This window comes from Pristiophorus japonicus, unplaced genomic scaffold, assembly GCF_044704955.1.
Source record: "Pristiophorus japonicus isolate sPriJap1 unplaced genomic scaffold, sPriJap1.hap1 HAP1_SCAFFOLD_29, whole genome shotgun sequence".
Lineage (NCBI taxonomy): Eukaryota > Metazoa > Chordata > Chondrichthyes > Pristiophoridae > Pristiophorus > Pristiophorus japonicus.
Window position 1 is genome coordinate 20,591,379 of NW_027252668.1, and position 12,847 is coordinate 20,604,225.

A 12,847-nucleotide genomic window follows, 5' to 3' on the forward strand; every position below is an offset into this window, starting at 1 on the left:
AGTGGACATTGACCGTGTTGACCCGCTGTACCTCGGTGTCCCGAGCACCTTCTTCTGGTCCGCTTTCCGACCCTTCTGATTCGTATACCTTCTGAGCTGCTGTTTTTTTGCACGGAGCCAGATGTCCTGGAAAGTTGCAGTTTCTGCAAACAGCATGCTGAAATCGACACCCCCTTGTTGAGTGCCTTCCCCCACATTTCTAGCACAGACCGCTTCCTTTGTTTCCGAAGGATGAGCTGCGTCTGGCTGATCTCTCTTGAGCTTCTCTCATTCTGAAGTTGATTGCTCGCATTGTGGGTTGATGAGGTGTGAATGGCCGTTCATTTGGCCCTTTATCGGCTTCTGGCGCCACTGCCTGCTGTGAAGCCCTGCTCTCCTGCCTTTATCTGTGCGTGGGGGTAGCGGCTTGTTTCTAGCTGTGAACCCCTTGTTGCGATGTTTCGTTAGTTGTCGTACCCGCAGTGTCGATCAACCTTGTTTCTTCTTCTCCTGCCAAGAATGTCTGTGCAATCAGTGCTGCTGCCTCTCGGGTCAAGTTCTTGGTCTCTATAAGCTTTCGGAATATGCCTGCCTGGCCTATTCCTTCAATAAAAAAGTCTCTCAGTACTTCTCTCCTTAGTTCATTGGAGAACACACATAAACTAGCCAACGTCCGAAGTTCCGCCACAAATTCGGGTATGCTCTGGCCCACACAGCGTCTGTAGTTGTAGAACCTGTGCCTGGCCATATGTAGGCTGCTCGCTTGCTTCAGGTGGTCTCTCACCAGTGTGCTCAACTCCTCAAACGACTTGCTTGCTGGTTTCTCGGGTGCCAGTAGGTCCTTCATTAAGGCGTATGTTTTCGAGCCACAGCTGGTCAAGAGATGGGCTCTTCTCTTGTCTGCCTTATCATCGCCTAACCAGTCTTTGGTTACAAAGCTTTGCTGGAGCCTTTCTATAAAGTCCTCCCAATTGTCTCCAGCAATATATTTCTCATCTGAGCCGTTGGTAGCCATTCTGTGGATTCTGTGATCCCGTAACTCGACGCCACTATAAAGTCCTGACCCTGCAGTACAGACTTACACGAGGCACTTGCTGAAATCAAGGTCACTCTTGAGCTGCACCTTTATTTCACAGCTCTTGAGTGCCACACTTGCCTGAGACCTGCCTTTATATACCTGTGTGGAACAGGTGTGCAGTGTCTCCTGCAAGTGCATCCCTGGTGGTAAAGTATGCTTGTGGTTACAGGTCATATCTAGTTGCAGTCATGTGTAGCATGGTAAGGTACAGTTATATAGAGTAGTGTGAAATAAATTACAATGCTCACCTGGGGCTCGCTTACCGTGTCGGAATTTTGAGTAGAGCGCTTGCTTAGGGAGTCTCGTGTCGGGCATGTGGACAATGTGGCCCGCCCAGCGGAGCTGGTCGAGTGTGGTCAGTGCTTCAGTGCTGGGGATGTTGGCCTGAGCGAGAACACTGATGTTGGTGCGTCTGTCCACCCAGGGGATTTGCAGGATCTTGCGGAGACAGCCCTGGTGGTATTTCGCCAGTGATTTGAGATGTTTGCTGTATATAATCCATGTCTTGGAGCCATACTGCGGGGCAGGTATCACCACCGTCCTGCACACCATAAGCCTGGTGCCAGATTTGACGTCCTGGTCTTCAAACACTCTCCTCCTCAGGTGATCGAAGGCTGTGCTGTCACACTGGAGGCGGTGTTGGACCTCGTCATCGATGTCTGCCCTTGCTGATCGTAGGGTCCCGAGGCGTGGAAAATTGTCCACGCTGTCGAAGGCCACACTTACAGCCTTCCTAAATATAGCACCCTCATTCTATTCTCTTAAAACAAGTTCCTGAATTCTCGGCTAGCTGTGTAGGTTAGAGCTGTGGTTTTATCCTCAGATAGATTCTATCACAGTGTTTCCGTCGTGAAGTAGATATCACATTCGCCTCACACACGAAAGGTCCCCGGTCCGAAACCGGGCGGAAAGATCTTGAAAACTTGAAAATGAGACGATTGGCTGACTCCTGTTCCGAACGCTTACGTTCGTATGATCTCTTGACCTTTCACAGGAGAACAAACTCTCCTCTGAACATGCATGAGAAAGCCCCAGAAAATATTTCCCCCCGAGGTGCTTTCGTTTGTGAGGCGAACGTGTTAACCATTACACTGCAGAAACATCTGCACTTTTAGCTCCAGATTACCAAAATTAAACCCAATGAGATCGGGAGAAAAGTTCCCCACATGCTCAGGGCAAAATATATGATTGCCGGTCTACAAAAGAATGAACAAACTTCAGTACCAGGTCAGACGGAAATGTTAAGCGAGCAGGTGGACTGCTGAATCGTACTTTTAAGAAGTTGGTGGTGACAAAACAAATTGATTCCGCTTATTGATTAAATATAAGAAATGTCAGAAGTGGGACATAAACCGACATTTCCAGAGGAAACAGTGACCTGAACACAGCACCTTACACCGCTCGGCCATCCTGAATATTCAGTCCTGCCTATGGCCACCTGCAGGTTGATTTTGAACTTTTGTGTCGTGTCACATGAAATAAATGATGGCAGAAATCGTATCTCTGCCTGACACCGGGGAAACAGTTCGACAGACCTTGGAGCAAGGGTCTGGTTATTGGCAAACAGCCAAGGAAATAATAATTCTGGAAGAAAAATATCCAAGAGAACAGTGACCCCGAAGTGATGTGAACACACAACCTTCGGATCTGGATTCAGACACACTACCGTTGCACCATGAGACCTACACAGTGAGCTGGAGATGTTTTACTATATGAAGGTTCTGCATACAAGGGGCTTTAAAATCCCCTCCCATTCCCACCAGGTATCACAGGCAGCGCTCACGTGACAGGCACCGTATGATTTCTTCTTAAACTTTTCTTTTGCTTTCACGGGAAACCATCAATAATTAACCCCTCACCTTCTGTTGCACAATCAAACAAATGCTAACGCAGGAACAGTCCATACTTCAATCATTTGTCCTGTGTTTTGCATCTTAACTCGAAAACCATATCCCATTTTACTCACTGTATTTTAGCTTTCTGGTTCAAAGTCTTCAGGGATCTGGGGCAAATTTATTTTCAAATTTGACAGCACCGGTTATTCCTATCGTGCACACAAAATACAATCAGTAGTGAAGATAATATCCCACCGTGCGTATTTGCAGATTCAACGCAATAGGATTTCAAATAAAGTGAAAGAATTTTACACTGATAAGATTTGCAAGTGTTACTTGTATTTGTGTCTTTAATGAAATTTCGTGGCGTCTGACTCCCGTTCTTGCTTCTGCTGAATAAGAAAGGAGGGTGTGACGTTGACCAGACTGCACTGCCCCTGATATTTGTCAGCTCATCCTTTATATTCAGTGGTTTCTCGCCCTTTGATGGGCTGCAGTTTAGCGTATATCACGTTGGCCTCACACGCAAAAGGTCCCCGGTGGATCCGTTTTCTCTCAGTCAATGTTATCCATTTATTGAAGTGAAATAAAGAGCAATTAATGAATAAGGGAGCCCTTTTGCCAGGAGAATAAATAGCAAATAAAAACAGCAAATGCTGGAAATCTCAGCAGGTCAGGCAGCATTTTCCGGGAGACTAAACTCGCCTCCGATTGTTCATCCACAGAAAGTTTAAACATAATATTTCTGCCCGGGATTGAACCAGGGACCTTTTGCGTGTAAAGCAAACGTGATAAACACGACACAAATTTCAACAGCAAGTTTAAACATCTGGGGCGGAGCCAACAGGCGCCTGGCTGCAATGAGCGATAAAAACCTGCGTTGGGCGGGAGCCAGGCTAGCTCAGTCGGTAAAGTATGAGACTTTTCATTTAAGGGTCGTGGGTCCGAGCCGCACGTCAGGGGATTACATTTATTTTAATTTAATGCAGCATTCATGGAAAAACATCATTAATTAACCCACAATCTTCTTTTGCACAATGCTAACTGAATGAACTCCATAATTCAAGTTTGTGAGATACTCAATCATGATTTCAATTATCATTAATCCACCCACAATATTTGACATACGTCAAGGATGCCACATTTGCCCAGCCAGGCTAGCTCGGTCGGTAAAGCTTGAGACTTTTAATCTCAGGGTCGTGGGTTCAGGGTTGGGCGAATAAGTTTTGTTAAACTTTTCTGTTGCTTTCAAGCGAAAACATCATTAATTAACTGATCAATTGGAGAGGCTGGGTCCGTTTCCTTTGGAACAGAGTATTTGTCCTCCAGGATCGATAGTTTCTTTGCTGAATCACAATAACCAGACCCTATATCTCCCTCTGGATGTTCGGGGGTGTCCCGTACATTCCCAGTCGTGTGATTGCCCCTTTTCTGTTCTCCAATTCAATCCATATGGCCTCGTCCAAAAATCTGTCCATCTCCACCTGAAATATATTCAATGACCCAGCCTCCACAGCTCTCTGGGGCAGAGAGCTCCAAAGATTCACCACCCTCTGAGAGAAGAAATTCCTCCTCATCTCCGTTTTAAATGGGCGACCCTTGAACCTTCAGGGAAGAAGGGGTGATGGGGATCAGCCATGATCGTATTGCATGTTCGAGCTGGATCGAGGGACCATGTGGCCTACTCCTGCTCCGACTTCTTATGGTCTTATGACCCCTTATTTTGAAACTGTGCCCCCAAGTTCTACATTCCCCCACAAGGGGAAACATAGAAACATAGAAAATAGGTGCAGTAGTAGGCCATTCGGCCCTTCGAGCCTGCACCACCATTCACTATGATAAGAGCTGATCATTCCCTCAGTACCCCTTTCCTGCTTTCTCTCCATACCCCTTGATCCTTTTAGACATAAGGGACAAATCTAACTACTTTTTGAATGTGTGGGTTAATTCGCGTGAAAGTAGCATAAAAGTTTAAGGAAAATAATTCACGCAAGGTGGGGCTCGAACACATGACCTTAAAATTAAAAATCTCATGCTCTACCGACTGAGCTCGCCAGCCTTGCCCACATCTACATTGTCAATGGTGACGCCTAGGATGTTGATGTGTATTAGTCAAAGGAACATAAGAAATAGGAGCAAGAGTCGGCCATACGGTCCCTCGAGCCTGCTCCACCATTTAATAAGATCATGGCTGATCCGATCATGGACTCAGCTCCACTTCCCCGCCCGCTGCCCATAACCCCTTAACCCCTTATTGTTTAAGAAACTGTCTATTTCTGATCTAAATATATTCAATTTCCCAGCTTCCACAGCTCTCTGGAACAGTGAATTCCACAGATTTACAGCCCTCTGAGAGAAGAAATTCCTCCTCATCTCAGTTTTAAATGGGCGGCCCCTTATTCTAAGATCATGCCCCCAGTTCCAGACTCCCCCATCGGTGGAAACATCCTCTCTGCAGCCAACGTTGGTGAAAATAAATTCACATAGACTCTGGTAAGGTAAGAGAAACAACTTTATTGCTAACAGAGCTCTGGGAGAAGAGTTGAGATCCAGCGATCTCCCCGAGTGTCTTGTGCCGCAGGGTTCTAAGCAGTTTACAGGGGGCGGAATACAATCATTTAAATTAATTTACAAACAACCAATCGATCCATATGGCAACGCAATTCATTTACATTCAACTTTTTAGTCCTAGTGAAAGCTGATAGCATGGTGCGAGTTTGGAACTCTTCCTCTTTATCTTATTTTGTGTTTCGTTATTCTGTTGCAAAGCTTTCGATGAAACAGTGGCCTGCACCTGGCCAGGAGTCACTTGTTGCTGCAGAGTTCATATCAGGGACAGCAGATAGGCTTCTTGGTACAAAGTTCATTTCGTGGTGGCTTACCCCATCATGCTTTGCTTTGTCTGAAAATCCACTCCAACATCATCATTCTGTTCTCGGAAAACCAGCTGCTGAAGTATCGGCCCGCTGTGTAGGTTAAAGCTCTGATTATATTCCTAAGATTACTTTAACCACTCCGTTTCTGTAGTGTAGCGGTTATCACACTCGCCTCACACGCGAAAAGTCCCTGGTTCAAGCCCAAGCGGAAACATTATTTTGGAGGCTATTTTGTTGTAAATAAATTGAACAAAAGTCGCCCAAGGTTCCTTGTCGCATGAGCAGTGAATATTTTAAACCAGTCTCCTACACATAGAGTGGATAAAGTCAGATAGGGGAGAAAACTTCATCAATGATTAAGCTCTTTAAATGATTAACATAAGAACAGAAGAAATACGATCAGGAGTCGGCCATTCGGCCTCTCGATCCTGCTCTGCCATTCAATAAGATCATGGCTGATCTGACCATGGATTCTGAGTTAAGGGACTCGGGGGCCTGTTCTCTCTCCCCTGAGAAGGTTCACTTTCTACAGTCCAGCCTCTAAAAGGCACCACTCTGTGCACAGTACTTGCCGGGTTTGAGTCCGAAGGATGAGTCATCCGCCTGGAGCCACAGGTCGAGGTCATGAATGCTTGGCTCACGGAGATGGCCTTCTGCAGTGTGACTTTGGTATCCGCTGACAGTAGCTTATGAAGAAGGCCCTCGTGGCCGATTCCGATGACAAAGATATCCCGCAGTGCTTCGGTGAGGTGGTCACAAAAATCCCACGGTGCCGCCAGCCTCCTGAGGTCTGCAGCATATTTATATCTCCTGGCCTTCGGGCCGTCGGTGTGTATAAAACCGCTGTCTGGCTGTGAAGATGCTCTCTTTGGGCTTGAGTTGTTCTTGGATCAGTGTTACAAGCTCCTCGTACATCTTGGTCATTGTCTTCGCTGGTGCCAGCAAGTCCCTGACGAGGCCGTCGAAGGCGGGCCCACAACTGGTTGGCAGGATTGCTCTGCACTTATCAGCCAGTGTGACCGGGTTGACACCTGCCAGATAGTTTGCTGTGAAGAAATGGACAAGCCACTCCACAAAGGCTTCCCAATCATCACCATCGGCGAACTGCTGCAAGGTTAGCCATTTTCGTGTGAAGGTCCGTAATCGTGTCGCCAATTGTTACAACTTCAGATGCTCGGATAATGACTCCACGAGACAATGTGTAGTGCTTGAACTGTAGTGACCTTCGTCCTTTATTGATAACCACAGAGTGAGCATCACACCTGATGGCTTGCCTTTTATACGAGGCCAGGCACACCTGAACAGGTAAGCTACAAGCCTCCCACTGCAGTGCCCTCTGGTGCACAACTTGCAATAGTTCAAGCAATAACCATGTCGGACACATGACAGGTGTCACTGTGGAACGGTTTCTCTCACTCAAAGTTAGACACACTACCGTGGGCACCACGAGGTCTAGGTAGGTAGCCATTGACATTCAGGTTCATATATAAATATATATAAATATATCGACATGTATCATAACTGTTCCCTGGTGGTCAAGGGGTTAAGATCCAGTGCGCTAACCTGGTTTCAATCCTCGATCAATTCATCGCATAAAAATAATTGAGGTCTGTGAGACGATTAATAATTGCTGTAATCACCATGAATACCAATACTTTCTGTGATAGACCGAGCTTACAGACTATCTGGCTTCTCCTGCCGTTTGCCAGGCACGTGTTCGAGGTATAATTTTGTAAACAGGGTGAGTTCGCTGATTGCAGCGAGATGGTAGGAGACTCTGTGGCCCCATTGTGAGGATGTGAACACGGTGGCTGGGTGATTGGTGACATTTCTGTAAAGGTCAGCGGAGGAGAAGGATTGAGAACTTTCAGTGTGGGACAGAAGTTGTTTAAGGTGAGCCAACACATTCCCACTCAGCACAGAGGGAGCTCACTGGTCATTGTTCTTTTGGATATTGTCCTTCCAGAATTAATATTTCCTTTGCTGTGTCGAAATAACCAAACCCTTGCTCCAAGGTCTGTCTCACTGTTTCCCCGGTGTCAGGCAGAGATACGCCTGCTGCCCTCGTTTATTTCCTGTGAAAGGATACAATAGGTCAAAATCAACCTGCAGGTGGCCACACACAGCACTGAATAGTCAGGATGGCCGAGCGGTGTAAGGTGCTGTGTTCACGTCACTGTTCTTCTCTGAAGATGTGGGTTCCTGTCCCATTTAATCATTAAGCGAAACCAATTTGTTTTGTGACCACCAATTCCTTAAATGTGCGATTCAGCAATCCACCTGCTCGCTTAACATTTCCGTCTGACCTGGTGCTGAAGTTTGTTCATTCTTCTGTCGACCATCAATCATATATTTTGCTCTGAGCATGTGAGGAAAATTTATCCCGATCTCATTGGGTTTAACTTTGGTAATCTGGTGCTGAAAGTGGAGATGTTTCCGCAGTGTAACGGTTAACACGTTCGCCTCACACGCGAAAGCACCTCGGGGGGGAATATTTTCTGGAGCTTTCTCATGCATGTTCAGAGGAGAGTTTGTTCTTCTGTGAAAGGTCAAGAGATCAGAAGAACGTAAGAGTTAGGAACAGGAGTCAGGTATTCGGCCCATGTTCAAGTTTTCAAGATCTTTCCGCCCGGTTTCGGAACGGGGACCTTTCGTGTGTGAGGCGAATGTGATATCTACTTCACTACGGAAACACTGTGATAGAATCTATCTGAGGATAAAACCACAGCTCTAACCTACACAGCTAGCCGAGAATTCAGCAGCTTGTTTTAAGAGAATAGAATAAGGGTGCTATATTTAGGAAGGCTGTAAGTGCCTTTTCCACGCCTCGGGAACCTTTTCCACGCCTCGGGAACCTACTATCAGCAATGGCAGACATCGATGACGAGGTCCAACACCGCCTTAAGTGTGCCAGCACAGCCTTCGATCACCTGAGGAGGAGAGTGTTTGAAGACCAGGACCTCAAATCTGGCATCAGGCTTATCGTCTACAGGGCGGTGGTGATACCTGCAACGCGATATGGCTCCGAGACATGGACTATATACAGCAGACATCTCAAATCACTGGACAAATACCACCAGGGCTGTCTTCGCAAGATCCTGCAAATCCCCTGGGAGGACAGACGCACCAACATTAGTGTTCTCGCTCAGGCCAACATCACCAGCATTGAAGCACTGACCACACTCGACAAGCTCCGCTGGGCGGGCCACATTGTCCACATGCCCAACATGAGACTCCCTAGGCTAGCGCTCTACTCAGAACTCCGACATGGTAAGGGAGCCACAGGTTGCCAAAGGAAACGTTTCGGGCACACCCTCAAAGCCTCCCTGATAAAATGCTACATCCCCACCTGCACCTGGGAGTCCTTGTTGCTTGTGTTGAGTTGCCTGTGCTGCGTGATCCGTGCCGGATCGATCATCCTCAGCCACGTGGTATGTCACAGCACGTTTGCAAATTCACTGGAGGTACCCCATCGTTGTGCAGCCTTTGCACACGTAGTGCTTGAATCGACATTGATGGGCCCGAGGATTACCCCCGCAGCACCAACACGGTGCTAATAGATTCACATTTACCCACGATGGCGCACTCTGAGTCATCACAGGTCTTGCAGCCACAGACGTATCGACCCTGCCATATGCAGTTCGGCCTGCTAGCGACATCATTTTATGCACAGTACTTGGCGGTGAGCTTCGATGTTGAGAAGATATCTGTTTGGTGTTATCGTCCGTGGCCATGCATGCCTGGGCGATCGCGATGGCCCTGCTCAGGTCTCGGTTTTCAGCAGCCAACAGCTTTCAAAGACTGACCTCGTGGCTGATGCCCAGCACGTAAAAGTCCCACAGCATTTGCCCCAGCGCAGCAAGGTCCCGCGAGTTGTCTCAGGTCAGTGACATAATCCGCCAGGTCCTGGTCCCCGTGCGATGGTGCGTGTCAAAACGATATCTGGCCATGAGGATACTCTCCTTCGGGTTGAGGTAGTCCCAAATGAGTGTGCACAACTCTGAATATTCCTTCTCCGTTGGTTTTGTCGGTGTGAGCAGATTCTTGATGAGGCCGTATATTTTAGGCCCACAGACGGTGAGGAGAACGACCCTGTGCTTGGCCACGTTAGTGTCTCCTTCCAGCCCACAAAGTACTGGTCGAGCTGCTCGACGAAGGCTTCCCAATCATCACCCTCTACGGATCTCTCTAATATTCCAACGGCAGCCATGGTTGTTTGAAGGTTCGTATTCTGTTACTCTTCGCCAATTGTTGTGAGAGAAGAACTCCCCGAGGCTGAGTACTGTGAGCAAAATTAGTGTGACCTTAGTCTTCTTTATTACAACTCCAGAGTGCCTGAACAACATGGCAGTCGACCTTTTATACTGGCCCTGCACGTGTGGGCAGGTGACCATTCGGACTCCAACAGTCGCGCCCTCTGGTGGCAAGTATTACATAGTTACATAATTCACATAATTGTTATCGTTCAGAAGTTATAATTCCAATGAATGCCTGAATCATCCGAAAGGAGCCTGGTTTGTAGGACAAGGCTACATATCAGGAAGGAGTGTAGTTAGATGACAAGGGAAGTGATTTTCTGCTTATAAGTTAGGAGAATAAAAAGAGTAAATGCAAGTAACACTGAGCAGGTCAGGCAGCATCTGTGGAGAGAGAAACAGAGTTAACGTTTCAGGTTAATGACCTTCCATCAGAAGTTGGGCACTTGTGTTAGGTAATACTATTAAAAATTTAAATTGTCACGTAGCAGGGGTAAGGAAAATATATAAAATGTGGCATTTGAAACAGATAGTTTAGAATCCGATTAATTTGTGATCAATTTGTACACCGAGCTGGGAACTGTAACGTGTTTGAGTTCTTCGGCGAACATTCGCAAGGTTTGGGTGTAAGTCCTGTTGTTAAGTGTATGTTTTATTATTGTCTGTTTAATAACTCTGACATTTAATGTTGCCGACCATATTACTGCACTGCGCGTGTTCCAGCTCTGTTTGGAGCACCGATCCCTTCAATCTGTCGCTTGACAGGGACAGTTGCATCACCGTATCTTTGTTTGGTGAAATTTCAAAGATTGAAAGCGGCGCACATCAACCTGGTCACCTACTCACTATCCGCTACACGCTGCTCCCGTGAGATGAAGCCGAGTTGCTGTTTCAAGCTTGAATGCAGGTACAAGCAGAACTCATTCATAGAAAGGCCAATTCGCTGAGATACCTGATTCTTTGCACCGAACTCCTTCACAAAGAATTGCAGTTCGTGTGGGGTGATTTGGGCACATCTTTCCCCACACTCCAACACTTCAAACATAACTCAACGGCTGTAAAGCGCTTTGGGGCGTCATGAGTTCCTAATAGGTGCTGTCGAAATGCAAGTCCTTCTTTGCAAAAATTCGATGCAAGTTCAAAATTCGTGGGTAAATTGAGGGCTCGTCCAGGATTTGAACCCGGTACCTCTCGCAAATTTCAAGTAACAACCCCAAAGCGAGAATCATACCCGTAGACCAACGAGCCAACTACTGCACAATTGTGGAGCTCAGGTGTAACCATTATTGAAGCATGTTTAGTGTGTTGCTATTCTTGATCGGAGGAGCACATGGGACGGAATCAGTGAATTTGCTTTTTCGACCTGTCTTCTGAAGCACCGCACAGTCCCACTCCGACAGTCAATGAGCTGTTGGGACGTTACTGTATCCAGGCTGCGGGTGGCCAACAGGCGCCTGGCTGCAATGAGCGATAAAATCCAGCGTTATCCAGAAGCCTGGCATGCTCAGTCGGTTGAACATGAGACTTTTAATTACAAGGTCCTGGGTTTGAGCCCCATGTTGGGCGATTGCATTTCTTTTAATTTTATGAAGCTTTCATGGAAAATCATCATTAATTAATCCACAATCTTCTTTTGCACAATTAAAGAAATGCTAACTGAAGGAACTCCATAATTGAATCATTTCTTCTGTGCTCTGCAAGTCAACTCTGAAAACATAAACCATTTTACACACTGTGCTTTCGGGGTCTGGGTCAAAATGTTCATTGCTTATAACATCAACAGGAGACTGGGGAAACAGTGAGACTGACTTTAGAGCAAGGGTCCGGTTATTGTGAAACACCAAAGAAAATAGCAATTCTGGAAGAATAACATCGAAACGAAATGTGAGCTGACATCCTGAAAGAAGTGTTAAGGCAGAAGGTTAAATGCTGCATCCCTTTCTGCAAAAATTCCTTTCACAAATATTTCAATGTCCGAAACGGCACAAAGCAAAAATGTTCCTTTCAAAGTCAATAAACACCTGAATTTCCGCACCCCGCGAATCTCCTGAATCAGATGCCTCTAGTTTTGCCGACTCAATCCATGTCCCTTTGCAATGTTGTGCTCCCACCCACACTATGAAATGTGCCACTAACTTATAGAATCATGGAATGGTGACAGCACGGAAGGCCATTCGGCCAATCGAGCCCGTGCCGACTCTCAGAGAGTCCCACTCCCCCGCCCTTCCCCCGTAGCCCTGCAATTGTTTTTCCTTCAGACACTTATACAACTCCCGTCTGAAAGATAAGGTTGAGTCTTCCTCCACCGCCCTTTCAAGCCGTGCATTCCAGATCCTAACCACGCGCTGCTAAATGGCCATCTCCTATTCCTATGTGTAAAGTCTGGGAAACACGAGATCAATTCCTGCCACACTCACAGCCTTCCTAAATATAGCAGCGTCATTCGATTCTCGTAAAACATGCTCCTGAAGTATCGGCCAGCTGTGTAGGTTCAAGCTCTGGTTATATTCCTGAGATTACCTGAACCGCAGCGTTTCTGTAGTGTAGCGGTTATCACGTTCGCCTCACACGCGAAAGGTCCCCGGTTCGAGCCCGGGCAGAAACATTGTTTTGGAGACTATTTTTGCTGTGAAATACATTGAACAAAAGTCGCCCCAGGTTCCTTGTCGCATGAGCACTGAACATTTTAAAACAGTCTCCTAAATGCAGAATGTGTAAAGTCAGATAGTGGAGAAAACTTCATCAATGATTCAAAATCCTTGAATGATTAAAGTTCAGTTATTGAAGTTTCCACTGACCCTCAGTAACAATTCTACAAAACAA

General features: G+C 46.6%; 2 non-coding genes across 2 annotated transcripts; both read left to right on the top strand.

The window, feature by feature from the left end:
* Nucleotides 1-5,909: 5,909 nt before the first annotated feature.
* trnav-cac (transfer RNA valine (anticodon CAC)) lies at nucleotides 5,910-5,982 on the top strand. Its single transcript has one exon. It is a non-coding gene; the product is annotated as a tRNA-Val (tRNA).
* Nucleotides 5,983-12,556: 6,574 nt separating this feature from the next.
* trnav-cac (transfer RNA valine (anticodon CAC)) lies at nucleotides 12,557-12,629 on the top strand. Its single transcript has one exon. It is a non-coding gene; the product is annotated as a tRNA-Val (tRNA).
* Nucleotides 12,630-12,847: the final 218 nt, after the last annotated feature.